Raw genomic sequence first — 23,048 nt, 5'->3', positions numbered from 1 at the left:
GATGGCAGGATGCCAGGCTCTACTTGGTGAATGGGGCCTGAAGGGTTTCCCCAGGCAGAATTTTTTTTTTTTTTAAAGAGTTTGCATACTGTCAAGGATGTTTCAGGCAATGATCCGGGATGCACAAAGATGCACAAACGGGAAAGGTGGGGCTTGTTTAATATGGCAAGGACATATCGGGAACTAGAGAGCTCATTGAAAAAGTATTGACTAAGGCCAAATACCGAAAACAGAGATGGAAGGCATAGTTCTTTCCTTCAGGGAAAGACACGAGACCAAGGAATTTAGTGATTACAGGGTGGGCAGCCCTATAATCAAGGTAGTTGTGGAGCAGGCATGGCAGAGGATCACCATTCTCAGCCTGGAGTGAGAAGGGAAATGGTTCAAGGCAAAATGACACAACCCAAGACTTGCAGATGGTGATCAGTGGAAAGGAAAAGGCAGGGGAGGAAGGACAAGCAGTCTATATGAGACAATGAACAAGGCAGCCAAGATAACTCTAACGCCCTGACTCACTGCTATTGAGTTGATTCCGACTCATATCAATCCTACAGGGCAGGGGAGAACAGCTCTTGTGGGTTTCCAATACTGTGACTCTTTACTGAAGTAGAAAGCCTCACTTTCTCCTCAGGAGCAGCTGATGGTTTCAAACTGCCAACCTTGCAGTTAGCAGCTCATTGTGTAACCACTACGGCACCAGGGCTCTCAGACAAAGAACAGTGATCAGAAACAAGGATGAAAGAAAATTGGAAACACGGAGGAAGTTGGAGGAGCCCTGTTGCATTGTGGGAATGGCAAGCAATGCCATAAAACAAAATGTGTATGAATTGTTGAATGGAAAATCAATTGCTCTGTAAATTTTCACCCACAGAACAATAAAAGTTTTCTTAAAAAAAAAAGAACAAGACTTGGACGTATGAGTAGGCTAGGGACATTTGGAGAAAAATAAGCCTGTAGATTAGACTGGAATAAAGAATGTTGGTGCCTAAGGAATGTACTCACTCATTCATTTATTCAACAAAACCACGCTGAGTCCCTATAATATTCTTCCACACTGTACTAGGGTTTGAGGTGCAATGGTAGGTAAATAATCATAATGTGGACTTGAGACACAGTTGGTTTTCGATGGACCACAGATTGTGATTTGAGTGATTTACAGATATGATATTAGAGCACAATATGCCTTATGGTGAACATTGATTCCTTTTTCAATTCTGTTTCCATTTTTCTAATTAGGAGAGGTTCTCAATTCAGAGCTAATTCTTCCTTAAAAACTCACTGTAGCAAGCAGCCATCTAAATAAGATGTCAACTGTGCCCATATGGAGGAAGCGCACCAACATCAGTAACCGAAGGACTGGGTCACATCATCTGAAGTCGAAGGAGGCAATAGTATCAGAGCTTAAGCTGGGAGAAGCTAGTTTGCAGGAGGCGGTGGATGACAGCGGGAGCCCAGGATGCATTTGTGAGCTCTACATAGGAAACAAGACTATGTGATTTCCCGCTCTTCGTAACAGAGGGAAGGAAGAACCTGTTACCAGACAGAGTGCGTTGGAAAGAGGACTATGGAAGACCAAAAGGATAAACCCGACTTGGACAGTTAACACCTTGTCGGTTGTTCTCCCTCAGATTCTTGTTGGGCCTAATCCGGTTTTCAACATTTTCTGTAATTTTAAAAAAGTTTTGATTGTTCCTATTATGGTTTATCCCAGATGTATTTTTTTCACTGGGGGTGAGCCCCTTCAATTTCCGTTATATGTTTTCCTGTTTTGCAGGATAAGAAACCGAGACTTGATGAACCTATAGGACAGCCATCAGAATCAGGGTTCGTGGGGGGCCCAGTGGGGGGGTAGGGGGGTTAAAAAAGGGAGCTAATGCCAAGGAGTTCAAGAAGGAAAAGAATGCTTTGAAACTGATTGTGGTAGCAATTGTATAATACTGCTTAATGTGATTGAACTATGGCATTATATCTGTATTAGCTTCCAATAAAATGGTGAAAAACAGAAAGAAAGAAAAAACTCACTGCCGTCGAGTCAGTGCTGACTTCTAGCAACGCCCTATATGTTTCCAAGACTAACTGTGGTCAGGAGTAGAAAGCCCAGACGCCCGTTCTTTCTCCCGAGGAGCTGCTGGTAGTTTCTAACTGCCGGGCATACAGATCCCAGCCCATGTTGCATCACCCTGGTTCTTAAGAGCATCTCTCCCTTGTTTTCAGAGAAATGACAGCTCGAGACAGCAGATGCGATTCGGAGGCTACCCTGGACTCTGTGGCCTCCTTCCAGGAGTTCCGTAGGAGACGTAGTGATCTCTTTCTCACTAAGGGATTTCTTCTTTTGTATAAAGAAATCTTTCCCCCACTAGTCGCATGCACGCATGCAGGAGGATCATCTTAGCACCGTGGATAGGTTGTTAGAGCACTCGGTGAGCCTGTGCCTCTTTCCCCGGACGGACGGACGTCTGTCGGTGCCTAGGGGAATTCGGAACAGAACTGCCTGAGAGCACTTTCGCCTCAGTCCTTCAGTCCCGATGTCCCAGGCCTGCTAGCAGGGTTCAAAACGCAGACCCAGGTGTTTCCCTTACGACTTCACTTAGGGTGGAGTTGGTGGGGGTGGGGGCTACTGAACAGACAGGTGGAGTTTAAGTTTCAACCTAGAGACCCGTTGGCCAATCAGGTTTAACTTCCCCTGCTGAGAACGTGGCGCTTTCACCTTAATGCCGAGTTCTACTAAGAATGAAGTCGCTAAAGAGATGCAGATAAGGCAGGCAAAAACTGGAATAAGTGAGCTGCACAAGCTAGGCAGAACATCCAGCCATATTGGAGGAGTGTCGCAGGTGACTGACTGCACAGTGTGTGGCTTCCTGTCTGTTCAGCACACAGAAAGCAGCCCAATTCTAGGGAAGGCCCCAGTCTGTTGACAGAAATGTCCCCTTATCTTGTTTTCACATCAGCTGCTGCACACTTGCTGTGCTGAGCAAGCGTGGGTGGGGGTTCCTCCTGCCCTGCCCTGTACTTGCTGTTAAAATAAGAGCTGCTGATATTTCAGCTGCACACTATAATCCATGAAGAACAAGAGGGAGTGGTCCCGTATTACAGATAAGAAAACTAAGACTAAGAAATGTTAAACATTTTAAGAGAGCCGTGTATTTTATAACTTGGGGTTGAGAGAGTTAGACTTGACACTCAGGTCCACAGCCTCCAAGTTCCGAATCCTTTGCCCTCTACCATCCTGACTCACATGTGTTTGGGCCTTCCTGTCCAACTTGAATTGTCCATGTGCCGCTTCAATGTACAGCATCTTGGTGCCTTGAGAGGGAAGGCCTAAGGAGGACAGGGCAGCCATACAAGATAATTGGGAATTGAGTGCATTGCATTGCATTATACTAGAGAGGTAGTATTATTAAGCTATGGTGCTATGCTGGGAGCTTCAGGTACTTAGTATTGTGCCAGGGGTATGTGTATATACTGTGCATATTCATCCCTCCAACAGCCTGTGGAGACATTTCCCCATCACCCTCTGACAGATGTGTACACTGAAGCTTGCAGATGTGAAGAAACTTGCCCAAGTTGCATAATAAGTGGTGGAACTGGAATCTGAACGTAGGCTTATGTGGCTCCAAAGCCAGCCCAATCCATCCCCCGCAGTCTATGATGAGGTGACTACAGTGGTCAAATGAGTGTCCGGCAGAAAGTCAGTGGCAGCACTGGGTCTTACCTGTGTACTCCTTCATCCATTCCCCCAGTACCGGGCCCCCCTCGCCACTTGGAGTTGGGATTCTTGAAGTTTTTAGTCTTCCCGGATAAAAAGTGTCCATGATTACAGATGACTCCTTCGCCTATCTGTGCCCCACAGTTGCACTTTATACCAACCACCGATTCTATCGCTTGTTGCTCTCCACATTTCAGAAACCTCGACAGCTCTCATCTAGGTTTGGACAGCAATTGCTAATAACCCCATTGGACCACTTTGTTGTTAACACTGTCTGCCTATCATGGAGCAAAGGCGGACAGAGCTTGCCAGGAGAGAGACTACAGAAACACTGGGAAGCACAATGGTATCAAACAGGAGGGCAGCATCCACACTGAGAGAGCGGGGCCGGGGGTGCGTGGTAAAGATTGGGGAGTCCCCAGCTGCAAGGGTACCAGAAGTGAGACCATGGAGCACCCTGGGTACCAGGTTGGAAGGTCAGTGTGTGGTCACAAAGGCCAGAACCTAAAGTCACACAACCCCCAACGCTCCCCACCAACCACCACTCTCCTAATACCCATCCCACACCTTTAGAACACACTTCTCTTCTCTACCAGACCGCCAATGATGTTCATTTTCATCAGAAATGATGTGCAGTGCATGCACACCACATGCTGGATCCCTGGTGGGGTTTCAGGAACTTGGGAGGTAGAGGGGCTCCCTGGGAAGTTATGCATTTAAGCTAAATCTCTATCTAATGGGTTTCTGTCTCTAGAGCTCTTATACATAGATTATTTCACTTAGTCCTCACAACGATGCTACGAGCTGGGGGTCAGCCCATTTTCCAGAGGAAAAGACGGAAAGACTCACCTTGGCTGGGAAATTGGTTGGTAAAGCACGCCCGGCTGAGCAGAACCAAGCTTGGGCTCAGGGCCCAGGCAGCCCACACTTTACTATGTGTCTAACAGATACGTCCCTTCGACGGAAGGCCTTAGGGGGTGCAAATGGCTATATGCTCAGTTCCTAGCAAAGGTTGGAGGTTTGCGTCTACCCAAAGGTACTCAGAAAAAAGGCCTGTTGTTATTATTCTAAAAAATTAACCAATGATACCCTATAGATTATAGCTCTGCTCTGACCCACATGCAGTCACCATGAGTCACAATTAATTTCACAGAAACTAGTTACTGTCAACATCCTACCTGGGGCAGGAGGTGGTGTGGCGGTGGAGAGAGGGATGACTGTTGGTCGCAAAGAACGCACCGTCCGAAAAAATGTGACATTTGGAGTCAGATTTGGGTTTGACGCCTGCCCAACAGGCTCCCAGCTGTATGTTCTTGGCATTTCCTTCCACCTTTCTGACCCGGCACCTCCTCTACTGTAGAACAGATAACGACCTTCAGAATTATTGTGAGAAACATCTGATAGATTTTTTTTAAAACAGATGTTGTGATGACACACTGCGAAATGTTAGGATGTAAATTTGGAAACCAATCAGGGAGTGGCGGCTGCAGGCCTGTGATGGAAGCAGAGGGGGAGTTGGGTGTCAGTGGTCCCTTCTCAGTGTTGGCCCTGCCCCTGCTTGCTTCACCTGGTGGGCAGGGAGTGTGGTGTGGTGTGGTGTGGTGTGGTGCGGTGAGGTGCGGTGTGGTGTGACACTAATGGAGGCTGTGGATGCTGGGTCAGGGGGAACAGCCCTGTCATTTATTTGAGAAGAGGTCAGTTCCTGGTGATGTAGAAGAGATCCAGATGTTCTTCTTTGCGACTTGGTCTAGGATCCAGTTCCTCAAAGTCTTAACCTAGGGCAAAGTCCTCAGCGCTGAGTGGAGTATGCTTTAACATGGAGATCTTTGTCCTCTGTGGCTTTGGGCCCCAGCTACAGTTACAGATGTTGAGGACTAGGTTGCTTTTTGTTTGTTTTTGTTTTTCCGGGGGGACGGGTTATGTGTGTTCTAATCTTTCTTGAGGTTTAAGAATTTTTGTTATGCCTTAAAATTTAGTAGACACACCTAACTTTTTTTTCTAGATATGACCACTTGAATTCTCAGCATGGTTTCTTCAGCGAACCTTTCTATGTGCTCATCTTACCCATTCTCCTAATTTACCTCTGACCTTGCTGCTCACAGTTTGGGATGCGTTTTAGGGAGAAAGCATATTACTCTGGCAAATGAGGGACGGCTTCACCGGAGAAGCCCTGACCTGCTCCAGACCGTCGGGCTTTGGAACGGGGGCGTGCTCAGGGCGGCAGAGGAAGACTCTCTGCCCTCACTTAGCCAGATGCATTTCCTGTTGCAACAAGACCACTGCCATGATTCTACCTTCCATTTCCACGTGCTGCTCCGGCCAAGCCAGTTTGAAGACAAGCAAACAAACCATCGTGGCCCGGTTCCTTCTGAGAGTGCTCTCTTGGCTGTAATCTTTATGGAAGCCTTGCCAGGCCTTTCTTCCATAGCGCTGCTGGGTTCATTCCAACCACCAACCTTTTCTGAAGTGAGTACTAACCTCTCTCACACACCCAGGGAGCCCTTGTCAAGCCCATGGGACCTAACTAATCTGCATGGTTGTATGATTGTACGATATCTGCTTTGAATTTATCTAAGGGTATTAAACGGATCTAGTTGTTTCTTGGAAAATCTAAGGAAAATAATTGATTTTGAATCACCAAGAAACAAAAAAGATGGTGGGAGATGTTCTAATTGATGTTATTCTTGTGCAACGTAGCTTGATGTCCCCCAGGGTAATTAGCACAGAGCGCAAAACATCCAATGTCTCCCATCTAAAGGTCAGTGGGAGAAATCATATAGCATGGAAATAATAAAATCAACTCTTATGACAGAGCAAGGGCTAGTTGTAGCAGCCAGCGCTGTTGGTCATTCCATGGACTGGGAGCTTTCAAGCTTCTCAGAGCTTTTCCAAATGAGGCGGTTACTCCCTCTGAAACTCATTTCGAGGCCCTGAGCCTACACGGTGGCGCAGAGGTGTGCTTACAGTCAGCATCCACTGCCATAGCACCCGTATCGCGGCCCACTGAGGCCCAGTAGGAACGAAGAGTATCCTGAGGACATGGCATCCGAGGGCTGAGCCAGGACCAATTATTTCCTTTTGTCTTTCCCCTAAAGTTATCTCTGCCACTGTCTCAGATCCTCTCCTCGCAGCTCATGCCCACTGAGCTGTCTCCCTCCTCTGAACTCCTGGGGAGTACACTCATACTGGCCTCCTCCCTCGCAAGGCCTCAGAGCTCCATTGAACTTTGCGTTTTCACCTTGCCTTCAGAGGAGACTCCCAGTACCCTTGAGAGCAGGAGTGGTCTTTTACTGCCTTGTGGCTTCTGCAGTTCGGGCATGTGGTTTTCAAATACTGTAGTGTACGCTCAGTGAAGAGTTATCATCAGCAAAGACCCAATGAGTCCCTGGGCCTCTTGTTCCTGGAAAAACGGAATTCTGTCCTTTAGCCCTGAATCCCAGTGCAACACAGTTATGTGCATAGAAACTTATCGCCCCGAGACTAATGACATCAGCAAGAAGAGAGGTGGGAGTGTCTAAAATAGGCATCTGCTGGGAGCCCTCAAAGGGAAACAGAGTGCATTATTCCATGAAGTCGAATATAGGACCTCCACCCTCAAAGATAAGAAGACCCATTGCCTTCACCCCTCAGAGTGAGGTTGGGGTTAGGTCGGAAACTTCAGCAAATTCTAGACTGCAAGGGATCCAAGGAACCGAAAATGAGCTTAGAGTTTGGGGAAACCCATAAACCATTAAGCAGGAAGATGAACCGCCAGGCTTTAACTCAGGAAACACATGTCTATTGGGGGCCACATTAATGTAATTAATGGCAGACTGAAGTGACTTAGTAGTGGGTTCGTTGTTGGGAAAACACGTATTTTCTAGAGTAGAAGAGAGATTGCTAGGGGCTTGGGGCCCTGGACACACACTCTAAGGCTCTTGCATCCTTGGAACGTGCCTGGCCAGCTTTAGAATGATTGTGCTCCCTGTCTCCATGGACAAAAGTATCACTTGGCTGGGAGGAAAATTGCCGCCTACATGCCAATAGTCATGGCATCACTTTGGCTCAGAAACCAGCCTGCCTTGCTCATGGGGCCTGGCTCACAGGTCCCATCCAAACAAAGCCTCGCTGTGCCAAGAGCAACAAGGCTTTGTAAAAACTCAGAGGAGGTGAAGATGAGGGGCCTTTTATGGAGGGCCCCGTCTTTGGCTTGGGGGACACGATGAGCAGTCCCAAGCCGACAAAATGTGGAGCACCTGCGTCATCGCTGCCTGCTGTCTTTTTCATCTGAGAAGGCACTGGAAGATAGGCACAGTTTTAAACTTTGGAAATACCCTCTACTCTTCACCTTTGGTTGGTGATCGCCTTTGGGAAAGGGCCCAAGTACTAGAATCGTTTCTAGCAGGCCTGAGGACCGAGGGCTAAAGGGACTTCCATGATAGCAGACAAGAGTAATTACTTGCTTCTAAGACTGACGGAGTACTAAAGGGGCCATTTCCCCCAGAGATACGATGGCTAGCTCTCTCCAGGAAACAGTCAGAAGAACATGTTTGAAATAGAGAGCTGCACTTCCCTGGCAGGGGAGATGCCATGACCATGGAGGTGGCTTTCCCAGGGCGTGGCACATCCATTGCGATACAGATGTGCTGACCCCTGCGATTTCCCCAAATGTGGAAACCTCGACTGCATTAAAAAAGAACTAGAGAGCTCATTTCAGAGTTCCTTCTGAGGTTTCATTCTAGTGGTGCCAGTGATGGAACAAGGCAGCCCTCTGAAGTCTTCGTTATCATGAGGATTAGAAGGAAAAAGTGGGTAACGGGTGAGCACCTCTGGTTAGCTGATCAAAGAGCTCTGACGGACCACAGATGAATTCTTCTTCAAGGGCGCAGCAGTGTCAGTCAAGGTCATCAATTGGGAATTTGATCTCAAGTCGAACGCAGTCATCAGAGGCTGAGATCCTTCTCGTTCTGAAGCCCTCCAGCTCAGAATCCTATCATTCCAAGCGTAGCATCAGTGTCCACAAATCACTCTGGGGCCTGGTACATATGCTTGGTGGCTGGCTGGGAGTAGGGCTCAGGCCACTGAAAGCCCTAGTGCAGGGGTCCTCAAACTTTTAAGACAGGGGACCAGTTCACTGTCCCTCAGACCCGTTGGAGGGCCAGACTATGGTTTAAAAAAAAAAAACTATGAACAAATTCCTATGCACACTGCACATATCTTATGTTGAAGTAAAAAACAAAAATGGGGCAAAAACACCCGGCGAGCCGCGTGTGGCCCGCGCGGGCCGTAGTTTGAGGATGCCTGCCTTAGTGGCGAGTCCTTTAAACATGAGGAGCTGACGCCAAGGGCTCAAGTAGAAGAAAGCAAATGTTTTGACAATGATGATGGCAACAAATGTACAAATGTGCTTGACACGATGGATGTGTGTGGATTGTGATAAGAGTTGTACGAGCCCCCAATAAAATGATTTTTTTTTAAATGTTCATTTTGAAGAAAGAACATTTTAAAAACACTCCTTCCTTATTTTCCCAAGGTCTTGAATTTAATGTCAATCCTAGGTTCAAATCATGAACCTGGGATTGTGGGACGTATGGGTGGTTTGGGAGAATCCATTTCTTTCCCCAAAAGACTGAAAAACTAGATGTGAGAATCCCTGCCTCAGTCATCTTCTCTCGGTAGCATCTCTGGTGTCAGCAGTTAAAGGTCTTGTTTGCACATCTGGCAGCTGTGGGAAGGTCCCTCCAGGAAAGGCTTGGAGAAGCGGTGTTGCTGCCAACCATTCATGTTGTTTAGTTAGAGTATACATTTTACACTTCACTCTGGGTACCTTGGAAACAAGAGTCCCTTAGGGTCTAACGCATCCTCAGAACGGAAGGAAGGGAAAAGACAGGCTTCAGGATCAGGGATAGCCTTGGAAACAGTGAGTTGCGGCTTGTTGCTCTCCTGATGTCGGCATATAAACAGGAGTAGGAGGCTTACAAAAGGGCTGAAAGGAATGCCAAGAAGTCACTTAGTGGGCACAAAAATAACTCTGACCAGTGCACGTTACCAAAAACAAGGACGGTAAGATATGGAATTGTAACTGCACGTCCCTGTAAAGTACTCCAGAAATAGAGAGAAGAAAACCACGCGTCTGGTCTCTGTTGCTCAAGAGGCCATCTGCGCGGGCTCCTGGGCTGCACGCTTTCAGGATGACCCGGAAGCAGAGCCCGTCACGGTTTCATTGGGCCACAGGGAAATGAGGAAAGTCAAACAAATATTGGTAAGATGTTACCAGATAATCTTCCTTGAGAGGAATTGTCCCTTGTTCTGAGAATGTTCATTTCTTTTTAAATATTCAAGTGTTTACTGAACGAGAGAGGTAACAGTTGATGGTAGAAGTTTTAGATTAAGAAACTTCTCTGACAAAATGAAAAGTTAACAAAACTGTACAATCCAAGGCCACCCACTAGCCCCAAATTTGAAACAGATGGACCCCGAAAACCCAAATATCTGGGATCAACAGCTCTACCCACCTTCCTCTTGTAAAGCATCAGATCCTGCCGGAAGATTCTCACTCACTATGTAGCTTTCCCCGTATCTTCCTCCTGGACCAGACAAGTGTGGCTGTCCTTCTGGCCTGCCCGTCTCTGAGTGCTGCCCTCCTTAGGCGCCCTCTCAAGAGAACTGACTTGTCTCTTCTTCCTCTGGGCTACCCAGCACCTTGGCCAGGCTTTGGGATGGCATTTGACATGATAAAAGATCATTATTTTAATGAGTCTCTTGTACACTGAGACATGAGCACCCTGACAGCTTAGCATTTTATCTTTTTTGTCATTACTAAGCACAGTGCCCAATACATATATTTGTTGAAAAAAATCAAGATTTAGTTAAAACCTTTTGTCTCCTTTGTTTTTCTCAGTGGAAATAAACAGTGATTCTCGTGTATAGTGACCCTTGCCATTTCTTCCTTGGCTATCCTAATAACTCCGATAGAAAAGCATTGATCCAGGGGTCTGAAAACCTGAGATCTAATTCTGACTTTGTCCCAAGTTACTCACTTTTGAGGGTCCATTTCCTGTCTATAAAAGAAAGGGTGTGAAAGAGGAAAGCTTGGGGGCCCCCTGTACAACCATTCTTCATGAAGTTTCGCTTAATCATGTTTGAACATGACGTTTAGTTTGAGTGCTGGGCTTTCATTCTTCTAACAAATTGTATTACCAAATAGTGCCATTCACTTGTACCGCTCAAAGGGCCAACACGGATTTTACAGTGAGACATCTTTCTTTAAGTTTGTCTGCTTTGAGTACTGCTCTGTCTTCTTGAAGCCCATTGACATGGGACAGGACCCTGCCAGGGTGGCAAGGTTTGTCACTGGCGGAATATGTAATTGCAGAATCGGCGTGGGAGCCACATCTGATCGCCTCCGCCTCCCAAAGCTGACGGTCACAAGGCAGAGGTGAGACATGCTTCCCCTTTCCGTCCTTCTTAACTACACTTTTATGACACTCTCAGTCTTCCCATGACACCCTACTGCACTGTACTTTTCGATTGGGGCCTATAATTCAGTGCAATGACGACACGAACTCACCGATGATGATCGTCATTATGGAGTTTATTAGGGAAGTTTACAGGTTGTAATTCAGGTGGGAAAGGCTCAGGATATAATTGTTCAGTTAGGACAGTTTCTTCTCTGCCGTGCCCACAGGTATGGACCTCAGCCTCTCGAACCAGCCCCCGCTCTGCTCATGTAATGTTGCAAAGACTTTCCGGGGCCGCCAATAAGTATCTACAGGAGCACACTGCTCTGCCATAAGCCTCAGCCCAGAGGCGCCCAGCGCCCCCAGTTAAGTGCCCTGAATTACACATCCTGCAAGGCAGCCTCCTGTTCCAAACCACTCAGCGTTACTTGGTCTGTGGACTGGGAGGTCCACCGCCGTCTCATGTTCTGGCTACTGGTCTGCTGTTGCTGCCCCTGTGCTATTCCTCTGGTGTCACGCTGCCTCCTCAATCAAGGAGGCTCAATGCACAAGGATTTGGATCCAAAAGGTGCACTCCTGGTCCACCTACCGGTTGTGAGATGCCCCAGCCATGCTTCTGAGATAGTTCATTTTATCCTCAGCAGGATGCCACTCACAATTAACCCTGTTAGCAATCACTCACAAGGAAAACCTGCCAGTGTTTTCCCCAGCCGTTTCTTATTCAGACCCATCAGGAAAGGGTTGTTCATTGAGACGATGGCTAGAAGAGTCACATTAAGTAATCGCTGCACTACAATAATAACCGTTTGCCACTGTTGTGGCGAGGAGGGACTGAGAAGACTCATGGAGCACATACATAGTGGTGCATGGAACATGTGTTGAATATGTCACTTCCCCTTAACGTAGGGTGCACTTCATGACTCTTCAAGACCCAGCCAACTTAAATATGATAAACTCATGTCCTAATATGGCATGAGAGATTCGAAACGCTTCCCCTCTACTTTCTTTCTTATCCACACCTCGTGGAAGAGCCTGCAGAGAAAGCTATACACTCACTATCTCGCACAGAGCTGATAATGGCAGGGTTTCCAGAAGGCAGGCTTGGGGGAAGAACCTGTATTTTGTCACTTACACAGGCCAGCCCTGAAAGAAGCTGGTCCAGTTTTAACTTTTTGTAAATCAGAAGGGGGACATGTGTGGGTGTTCGGGAGGCAGAGGACGGGAGCGTCAGTGTATGTGTGTTCTGCGTGTCCTTTGGTTCACATATTAAAGAGAATGAGCACAAACCCAGCAGCTGCTGGTTAACTCTTTCCGGATGTGTGTCCACAATCAGCAGAAATGTTTCAAATCACCGAGCACTCCTGACGTCTTTAGGGAAATTATCTAGCCCAATGTTTTGCAAACAGGGAGTATAAGCCCTGCGCCCCCAGTCCTTTCTCCTAGACACCTGGAAGAGATTATCAGGAGATTTCAGAAACTAGAGCCTACGCTCTAAGGCACTCTTGGTTTATGTGTACATTCCTTCCTTCCTTCCTTCATTTATTCACTCATCCATCCATTCAGTTGTCTGGGATTAAAAGAACATTTTCTTTCATGGATTTAAGAAACCAGATATAACCGAGCCCTCTAGGTGCCTACACTGGAAAAAGATGAGATTTAGAGAAGTACAGTTAGAAGTAGGTCAATGGAGCCATGGAAAGGCGTTCAGGAGGCAGGGGAAGAGCCCGTCTTGGTCTCTGTTGGTAGTTAGGAAGAGGATGGCACCATGGCAGTGCACTTACTACTTGCCCGGCGCTGTGCATCCGGTTTACATGGTCTCACACACTCTCGTGACCACGCTGCGTGGGTGGCAGCTATAGTCCCCTCCTGTTCCACCAGTAGACGGCTCAGAGACATTAAGCTCCACACTGACACCCTCGCTGGGGAGGAGGCGGGGCCAGTCCGCAAGCCTCAGTCCATCTGGCTTTGTTTCCCTGACCGCTGCCTCCAGAAGCATGTGATCTGGAAGCTACAGAGAAATGGCAGCCACCAATGCCAAACTGAAAGATGACAAAACAAAGGTGTCACGGCAGTCGCGGTAGTAGGGGTGGAGGCTGACCTTGGAGGGCTTACTGGAAAGAGGGAGGGAGGAGGAGGAGAGAGAGATCCGTCTGCTTTAAAATCCCTGGCAGAGAAACGTCTTAGTCCTGTATCCCAGGCACTAAGAAAGCTTGGCAGCAGATATTCTTTGGCAGGACAGCATCCTCCGTCCAAGCCCAAACACTTGATCGTAGTGCTTAGGTGGGGACAAGAGGAAGGGGTTCCTGATGGTGCAAGAAGTGAACATGCTCAGCTGCTGGCCCAAAGGCTGGCTGTTAACGTCTCCTGAGCACCACCTGGGAAGGTTACCCGTGACCTCCATCTGAAAAACCAGCCCTTGGAAACTCTGCGCGCGCACGTCTGCTCTGGCCCGCATGGGGTCGCCGCCAGTTGGAGTCCACAGCAGCTGGGTAATTAGACGCCATTCAGCTCCATCCTTCCCTTCTCTTTCCCTCCCTCTCCTGCCATCCTGGTCCTATTCCAAGTCATCGATGGCAGAAGGGAAGCTCGTGTAGCTAGAGCTGCAAGACTCAGGCAAGAGAGCTGAGCACAGGGCAGGATGTGGAATTGGCAAGCAACGCTGCCTGGGAGGCAAGGAAGGTCCCAAAGTGACAATCCTTTAAGTGCTTTGTGGAGAAAAGATCAAGAATACACATGCCTGTAAGTCTCTGGAGCATACTCTGTCAACATTCCATCCTGGCCCGGGCTTTATCATGACCTCATTCTGATGTGGGAGGAGTACTGAGGACCCCAGGCAGAATTGATTTGCTCAAGGTGAGCACGTCGCCTACTCTCTTTAGGCCTTCATTCTTCGATCTCTGAAATGCGGCTCTTAATCCTGCCCCCAGGCTCCCCTCATTACAAGGACAGCCCTTCCACAAGGACAGCCTAAGGACAAGTGCTGAAGAGAAAAGACTTTTCAAGCTAAGTAGAAGCCATAGCTCACTGGGTTCATTCTCCCTTCGGCCAAGTTCACCATACAGCAAACCTACACCAGACAAAAAAGTGGGGCAGGTTATAAAGGCCACCTAGGAAGAAGCCACTATTTCTCTTTGGTGTGAACAAAAATATAAAGTGGTGCTAGCTCACTGCCCCCCCCCCCCTGCGTTGCTGTTCCTCATCAAATACTTCAGGGCATTGAGAAGAGGGGGCGGGGAATCTCTGAAATGAGGGAATGATTTGCAGCATCTGTTACTTCCATTTTAATTGAATCTGCTCTTCTCAGATACCAGGAGCAAGTGCCAAAGTCAGCAGTAGAATTCAGCTGTGTGCATTTTGAAGGCGCTGAAAGATAAATTTATGCGCACTATACGGATGCAGATTGTGCGCAAAACAGATGGCTGCATTGTCCTCAAAGTCCTCTGGAGAGAACTGGCTGATAGGATGCTCTAGGGCAAGCAGTTGGGAGGCCAGTTCACTGTCCCAAGGTGCTACCTTGGAAGATGCAAGCCCAGGGTGCGCTTCCTCCAGAAAGGGCACCAGACGAGGGGTACTTTCTCGACAGACTGGAAGGACCCCAACGGCTTGCATGCTTCTGTCCATCCTGTCCGTAAAGTGATGCTTTGGCACAGCCAGGGTTCCATTGGTTGTAGGCTCTTTATCTCTTACATCTCAGGCTGGGTTGAGCACCAAGAGGACTCCCAAGGGAGGTCGTGGAATGTCCTACCCCAGAAAATGCCCGATTAACATAGTCTCAGTGATGGGAGACAAGGGGCGTGGTCAGTGGATTCGGTGGTGCAAACTGTTAATGTGCTCAGCTGTTAATCACAAGGTTGTAGGTTCTAATCCACTCAGAGCCATCTCAGAAGGAAATCCTGGTGATCTATTTCCAAAAAAATTAGTCCTTGGAAATGCTCTGGAGTTCAGGTTGCTATCTATGGAGTTAAAAAAAAAAACACCCTAAAATTGTGAAATGAGCAAAGTTCCTATAGCCTCACGGTAACTTTTCAAAACCAGTTGCTTCCAGTAGAAACAAAAGCTTCTGCTGCAGGATGAACGATCAATGGTGGTACAGAGATGCCCATTTCTAAGTTGAGCTCCAGAAAGTTGTCTGAATTGTCATCTTCCTTCTCTAGAATTTGGACTTCCTGGGTCTTTGTGAATAGCAGTAGATTGTGACGTGCTCACCGCTCTGCTGGCAGCTTTCTGATTCTGGAGACTAAAGGAAGTAGCTTGGACTGAGTGTTCCTCATCCTCAGTCTCAGAAAACTGGTTGGAGAATGAGCCTGAGGCTTCTTTTGACCACACAGAAGGAGCCTAGGGAGTTGGCAACCTGCGTGTTTACTGAGCACCACCAGTAATTTGGCTGGGTGGTCAGGTTGGTGACCTCTGATCTGTTCCATAGTCCCATGTGATGCTCCGTTCCCAGGTGAAAGAATCCCTGATGACACAGTGGTGCAAACACTGGACTGCTAGCCAAAATGGAATGGCAGTCTAGCGCTGTAAGGATTTGCAGCTTTGAAAACCCTCTGGGGGCAATTCTACTCTGTCCTATGGGGATGCTGAATCAGGATTGACTCATGCGCAGTGGGTTTGGACCCCATGTCAAAAACTAACTTGGATAAACTTAAAGTAGTCAAACGATTTTAGGTGACTCACACCTGTCCTGGACCAAGGGAACCAGGATCTGAAAGCAGGCAGGCACTAAGGGTGCTATGATAGGCCAGACCCTCAATACAATGCATGTGCTTCAGGTCATTCCCGTACGATTCCAAGTTCTACAGCAGAGCAGTTGACTGGCTAAGGCTGTCATTGACCACGTTACATACCAGGAACCTGAAGGGGAAAATAGCTGCTCGAGCATCTTCCTTCGAGGGAAGTGAGTCTCCCCTTCCACCCACATTGGGATGGCCTCTAAGTTTAAGGGTATTTAAATACTGTACAGCCAAAATAACCATGGCCCCTACAAATTAAGTTCCCTTGATAGTTCATCACCACCGATTGTTCAAGACTGTACTTGAACTCCATCTTTGAGGAGCTCACAGCTTAATAAGGTGCTCTGTTCTATCCTTGAACTATCAGATTGCTAGAAAGTTTTCATAGGAAACCTAAATATGTCTCCCTGAAATTGCTACCCACTGGTCCTTCCTGGGTGATCTCTCCTCCAGAAGAAGAGGGGAAAAAAATCACTGCCATTAATTCTGACCCATATCGACCCTACAGGACAGGGTTGAACTGTCCCCATGGGTGTCTGAGATGGTAACTATTTACAGGAGTGGACAGCCTCGTCTTTCTTCCGAGGAACGGCTGGTGGTTTGGGACTGGTGACCCCATGGTTAGCAGCCCAACACATAACCGCAGGGGCTCTTGGAAGAAGAGAAGCCACGATCAAATGGAGAAAGCCTAAGACTGAAGTCAGCCTTGGCTCCGTCCTGGGTGTGCTGCTTCCTTGACATCAAATTACGTAACTCACACCGGGTGACAACCAGCCCGCCTCCAGTTTCCTCATCTGTGAAATTAGAGATGCTGGTGGGGTGGGGATTCGGCTCTCAGTATTTTCTGAATGCCTTTCCTCCTTCCATGACAGAGCAGCACCTCCAGCCACTGGAGCCCTGCAGGGCAGCAGGGGCAGCTGCTGACCAGCAAGGCACAGTTGGTCGGTGGCTCAGAGCAGAGGTGTCAGGCCGGCCTTGGTTTGAGCCCAGCCCTGCTACTGACTGTCTTGTACAAGTTCCCCTTTCCTTTGCTCATCCTTTGTCGTGGGTAACTGACCTCGAGGTGACCCCTGCCCAAGGAACAAAGTACTGGCCAGGCCTGGACCGTCCCCATGACGGGTCACGGTGTTATGATCCAGAGGGTTTTAAAAGTAGATCACCAGGCCTCTCTGCCCCTTTGCTCATTTGTAAACTGGCCCTAACCCTACTGCATAGCTCACAGAGTTGTGCTGAGGGTGAGATGACGTAAATGTACTAAATGCCTGATAGCGCTTGGCACATAACGCTCCAGAAAGACCACGTCCTGGTAGTGTGGATTTGCATTTGTGCGCGTGGCTGCTTGATCTGGGGGGACTTTGCACGGCTGTCATCGGTGGCAGTGTTGCCTCTTCCAGAACCATCAGAGCACAGCTGGCAGCACCTCCAAGGAGTGACGTGTGCGCTTCCACAGGGATCATTCCAGAAGCTCTGCGTCATAGACCCTCACACCTGAAATCGCTTTAGCCAAGGTCATGTCATTTAAGGCCATACAACTCCGTTATCTCCTGAAAACACAGCAGAACTTGCTGGAGAAATAATGTTCGTAGAGTCCATGTAATGACTCCCTTCTCTTTCTGTGGGCCCTACTCCCACCCCACTCTCCATATCTCCATCTCTCCCCTACTCCCCCCACCCCAAACCAGGAATCATTAAACAACCCAAATCCAAACATCCAGCAGAAGTTTATGTTCAAGTCTCAGAACACAACATATGGCTTCACAGCCTTTGCCAGGTTCGGCAAACGACACAGAAAAGGCTTTACCCTCCACCACAAAGCTGCCTCTGCCTTTGGGACTATTTGCTGACAGCCCACTTCTCTCCAAGAGTAAAGGTATCAAAGAGTTCAATCTCTTGGGTTTGAGTACATTATTCTGTGTTCCTCTCCTTTGACAGCAGTCCAGGAATGGAGCTTCAGGTTCTTTCTCCCCTGTTTGTCATCTCGGCCCTCGTCCTTCCCTATGGATGTCCCACATAGTGTTGTCTTTAGAGACTGGACCTGGGGTTAGAAAATCTGGAACTTTCTGAACAGATTCCTTTGCCCCTCTGTAGAGATGGGAAAGGCTGTAAGCCGATTGCTGAGAATCAGAGAAGCAGGAATGTCTTGGAGACATGAGTTGTTATTAACCGCCCTCAAGTCAGCCCCAGTGCGTAATGACCTAAGCCCAATGGAGTGACCACTGCCCAGGCCTGTGCTGTCCCCATGATTGGTTGAGGATTGGACTACTGTGATCCAAAGAGCTTTCATGGGCTGTTGGTGGGAGTAGAATGCCAAGTCTTTGTTTTTAAGCCCATCTTAGTCTGGAAGTACTGCTGAAATCTGTTGATTTGAGGATTGCAGCAACAGACAGCCCTCTACTAACAGACAGATGGGTGGTGGCTATCCATTAAATGCATTGGCTAGACATTGAACCCAGGTTTCCCCTACATGACAGGCAAGAACTTTACCACAGAGCCACCATAAGGACTGTGAAGCCCTGCAGCAAGGCCCTACCAGATGTCCCTTCGTCTTCTGTGGCCTGTTTGCCTACAAAGCCTTGCTCAGACTTTTCAGTTTTGGCGGCTCTATAAGGAGGTTGGCTTTACACAGCCTCTATCTGCCAGCAGGGTATGCAGTGTCCAGCACTCGGAGTCTTGAACCTCAGTGCAGGCTAGAGAGGGAAGACCCAGGCACAGCTTGCCAGAAGGATGGTTGAGGAAAACATCCACTCACTTTTCTCCCAGGGTAAGACTTCCGCTGCCACCTCTTAATTTGGAGGTCACAGAGTAAGTCATGTTAACTATAGCTTCATCCCCCCTTTCACCCTGCCACCCAAGTAGTAACAAAGATTTGTGCTTCAATTTTACATAGCACAGCAGAGGCCAGAATGTAACAAATTGGATGGGGCTGAGCTTAAAACTTAGGCTCATGGCTATGCTTAAACCATCCTATTCTCATGGAGTCCTCTTAAGGCTTCTTCCTGGCCTGGTTGTCTTGTGTGGCCAATACGTTCTACCCACCAGGCTTATAAAAATCTCTGTTACAGCTAGAATCCTGGATTCTTAGCATAAATGAGCAAGGCTCAGAGATAGGGAGAGAGAGCCCCCGCCTCTCCCATCTAGGGGCTACCTTCCAAATCCTCCCGGCCTATTCCAAGGACTGCTCCAGCCTGGAGTGATAGTTACCGAGAGCGCCAGCTCCCTGCTCAGCCCCTGGGGAAGTTATCCTGTTTAGGGTCCCTCAGATAATCCCATAGTTGACCTGTAGTCCTGTAAGACATTGCCTGACAGTAGCCAGCCTTTGTTCTTAGTAGTTAATTCTTTTTAAAAAAAATCTTTCCATAGCTTTATTTTTAGCAAAACCAATCAAGAAAAGATATTCACAAAGAAAAGAACAATCTGTTTGGTGGTGAAAACATCAGAACTTGTAGGGCAGCAGCTAGTGATGGCTAATCCATTCGAAGACACTGCACGTGGATCCCTGTCTCATGTTCCTCCTTTTTTTGTTTTAACCTCTGCATCTGCCTCTTCCACCCCTTTGCCCTCAGCAGTTCCGATGCCACAAGGGGGGGTCTCACAGTCTCATGCGCCCACTGTCTCAGTTGACCACAGGAGGCACCCCAGTCAAGAAAGAGCAGATGATTCCTACAAATAAATAAATAAATAAAGCCAAAATGTTCCGTAGAGGCAAGGATGGAGAAACGATTTCACTTTGGCAAGGTCACCAGGAAAGCCCAACTTTGAGGAGTGGTTATCCTGCTTGGTGAAGCAGCAGGCCAGGGAAAATGGGAGAAATCCTCAATTAAACGAGAAGGATGACCACAGTAGCCTCCACAGTGGATTCCGAGATTCTGCTGAGCTTGAAGATGCTCGTTATACATAAGGTCACTGCATGGCAGCTGAGGTAGAAGGGATGTTCTTGCTTTCGAGAAGGGTGGCTACAGATCAATGGAGGGCGGAAAGGCACTACAAACAAGAGGGCATTTGAAATGTCAGTTGCCCTCAGTGGGGCTTGGGTAGACAGTGGCTATCATTAGCTTCTCTAGCCCCTCGTGTTCTGCAAAGAGAAATTGCCCCTTAGAGACCTTCTATTTTCCACTATCGCACCCTCTGATGGCACCACAGGTGCCTTCTGGCTGGCCGCGACTTTCTTGTTCTCCAGGAACTGCTGCGACTCTTGGTGACAATTTGATGACAGTGAGAAGCTACAGGGGCCAGGTCAACCGCCAGCCAATGATTTCCTGTCCCTGTGTACACTGGAGCTTAGACACCAAAGTCCCGAAGTGATAGAAGGCTGTGATGTGTGGTGGGAGCTCAGCTCCATTTTGAGTTGGACATCCATTCAGACACCATTTCAATCCTTTGCATTACTTCCCTACTGCTTGCCAACCAGCAACCAGCAATGTGCCTCTGTTTAGGCAAGTGCAGAGAGGGACAGACCGAAAAAAGGAAATTTGCCTAGGTGTGTCCCATATGACTTAATGAAAATAGTGGTATATTATCCAATTTAAGTTGAGGGCCTGGTGACTGTGAGTCAGGGTCATATGATCATGAGTCATAAACCCCAACCCCCATTTAGAAACCCCGGATTCCATCGTCACCTTTTTTTAAACCTGAGCTTGTGTCCTCGGCACGGTCCTCTCCTGGAGTCAGTAGTCCTGCCTCGAAGAGTGACGGTGTCACCTGCTCCGGTCCCAGCCCTGAGACGGTTCCCTCTGTTCCCCGTGTAGATAGGAAAGCCATGACCCTGGGTCAGCAGACTGTTGGTCGCAAGCTGATGGGTTCCCTCACCCAGATGATAGTGCTTTTCCTTCTTAATGTCTTTGTCCTGCTTAAGGCTTCCTAAACGGATATTTAGAGAACACATTGGAATCTGGGGTCTTTCCCCTCTAATACAGCCCCCCGCTCCTCCCACAGCCCAGCCCCCCTGTACTAAAATGACCCCTGAGAGGTGAAAATGAATTCAAGTGTATTTCCCACCCACGTTTTCAACATCCAAGGAAGTAGGTGCATAAATACCTAGCTAATGTTCAAAATAGTACTCAGCTTCTTTTCTTATTCCCAAACAACTTAGCACACAATCCTAGAAACTTGGGCTTCTAGGAGATCAATGAGACTCGAGTGCTGGATGGGATGATGCTAACTAAGCTCAAGGGCCAGCAGACTGACAGATGTGGGTATTTACCCACTCTGCCACCTGCAGTCAGTGACCTTGGATAAGTTATTTGACCTTGAGCCCCTGCTTCCTGATCTGTACAAATGAGATCACGATCTTCCTTTATCGTAATACAAGTATGTGAGAACTAAGTATAATGATCCAGGAACCCTGGTGGGGTATTAGGTTACACCCTGGGCTGCTGACTTCAAGGTCAGCAGTTTGAAACCACCAGCCTTTCAGTGGGAGAAAGAGGAGGCTTTATACTCCTGTAAAGAATCTCAGAAACCCACAGGAGCAGTTCTACCTTGCCCTATAGGTTCCCAATGATCCTAAATCAACTCAATGTCAGTGAGTTTGGCTTTTGGTTTGGAAGTATGATGCTATACAAGGGAGTTTCAAAACATTCATGGTTCATGGAAAAATTGAATTTTACAAAATAATGGTATTTTTATGGAGTTTGAAATCAATGACAAAATATGTATGAATTGTTCAATGAAAAATTAATCCCCTCTGTAAAGCTTCATCTAAATCACAATGAAAAATTTAAAAAATAGATTTTTTTCATGAACTTTTGAAGTTTCCTTATATATGCACAGAAAACAAATAATACACAGACCTTTAATAATAGTACTGTGTCATCGTACATCCCCTTCCTATGATGTGTATGCCTATTGTACTGCCTCTTCCTGTGACATGTTGTTACCTGTGATCATGCCCCCCCAATGAGATATAATGCTTGGTTAGCAATAAAGGGGCTCTCGCTGCTCTCCCGGGCTCTCCCCATGAGGACCACCAAGCAGGCTGAAGTGAGCATGCTACCAAAATAAATAAATAAATAATAATAGTACTGTGTTATATTAATGGTATGGAATAAACAGGAATTACTTGTTTTTAATAAATACTAATAGTATGCAGTAAAGAGAATACTTTGTTTGGCACAATTAGGGGACAAGAGAAAGGCAGAGATTAAAACTTAAATTGAGGCTCTTATGTAAATGGGGAGGTGCATCACGTGGAACCATCTCCTCCCTACCCCAGCCTGACATACATTCTTTAAGTGAGGGCACAGTAGAAATCATAGAACACCATATCTGAGCATTTACCATCGGTCAGACCCTGTCCTGAATGTTGTCTATGATTATTTTATTTCCTACTGCAACCCAAGGTGTTTTTATAACCTCTGCTTCACCAATTGATTGACTGAAATATTGAGAGATGAAAAGTTAACTTGCTGAAGAACAGATAGCTAAGAATAGGGACAGCCTGGAAGTCAAGCTCCTATCTGAGCTGCAGTCTCTTCATGGGGGGGTGGCCTCGTTCCCGGATGCCCGTTCCAAGGCTCACATTCGCTGTCTGTCTTAGAGTTCCCTGAGAACCCTTCTGGAGTGCGAGGGAACTTGGAAGTTACTTTCTTGATGTTAGTAATGGAAGGCAGCAGATTCAGAAACTTTAAATGACCTGAACTGCTTTAGACATTGTTTCATTCTCTCTTGCCCCTTCTTTCTCTGCCCTCTCCTTTTCTTTCTGTTCTCCTTGAAAGGTAGCTCGCTCGAAGAGGGAAACATCCTAAAGTTGGCATCATCCGCTCGCTGGGACCATGTACCTGTCCCATCGCACATATGAAAGATAGTAAGGAGCGGGTATCGGAGCATGGGTGGCTGTCTCTCACAGGGTTGCTGCCACGTCCTATCCTCTTCTTTGTTCTTGAACTTATTTCAGTCAGACTTTTGTCTCAACATCTGCCAAGGGTGCTCTTGTCAAGATCACCAGTGGCCTGGCATTGCCATGTCCAGTGGTCTAGCTCCACCTTAGGGGGCCCATCGGTCGCATGGGAGGCAGATGACCACCCCTTCCTTCGAACTTCCCGGAAACTTCTCCTGGTTTCCAGAAGCCACTTTTCTCTTGATTCCTCTCCAATCTCGTTGACTACTTCCGCTCTCCTTCCTTTCCTGTTTCTTCATCTCTATAAAGTCCTTCTAAATGTTGGAGGGTCAAAA

At 47.6% G+C, this 23,048-nt stretch overlaps 1 protein-coding gene and 1 pseudogene across 2 annotated transcripts in view; both read left to right on the top strand.

Annotated features, from left to right (window-relative positions):
• Positions 1–23,048, top strand: part of UBASH3B (ubiquitin associated and SH3 domain containing B) — a 184,938-nt gene that overhangs the window by 43,792 nt on the left and 118,098 nt on the right. The window lies entirely within an intron of this gene.
• On the top strand, positions 8,251–8,378 carry LOC115871305 (annotated as a pseudogene).

The sequence above is a fragment of the Echinops telfairi genome, unplaced genomic scaffold (assembly GCF_000313985.2).
Source record: "Echinops telfairi isolate 266 unplaced genomic scaffold, ASM31398v2 ScPeMD7_5167;HRSCAF=5991, whole genome shotgun sequence".
NCBI lineage: Eukaryota > Metazoa > Chordata > Mammalia > Afrosoricida > Tenrecidae > Echinops > Echinops telfairi.
Note: the sequence above shows the minus strand (reverse complement) of the source record. Positions and strands in the feature narration are given on the sequence as shown.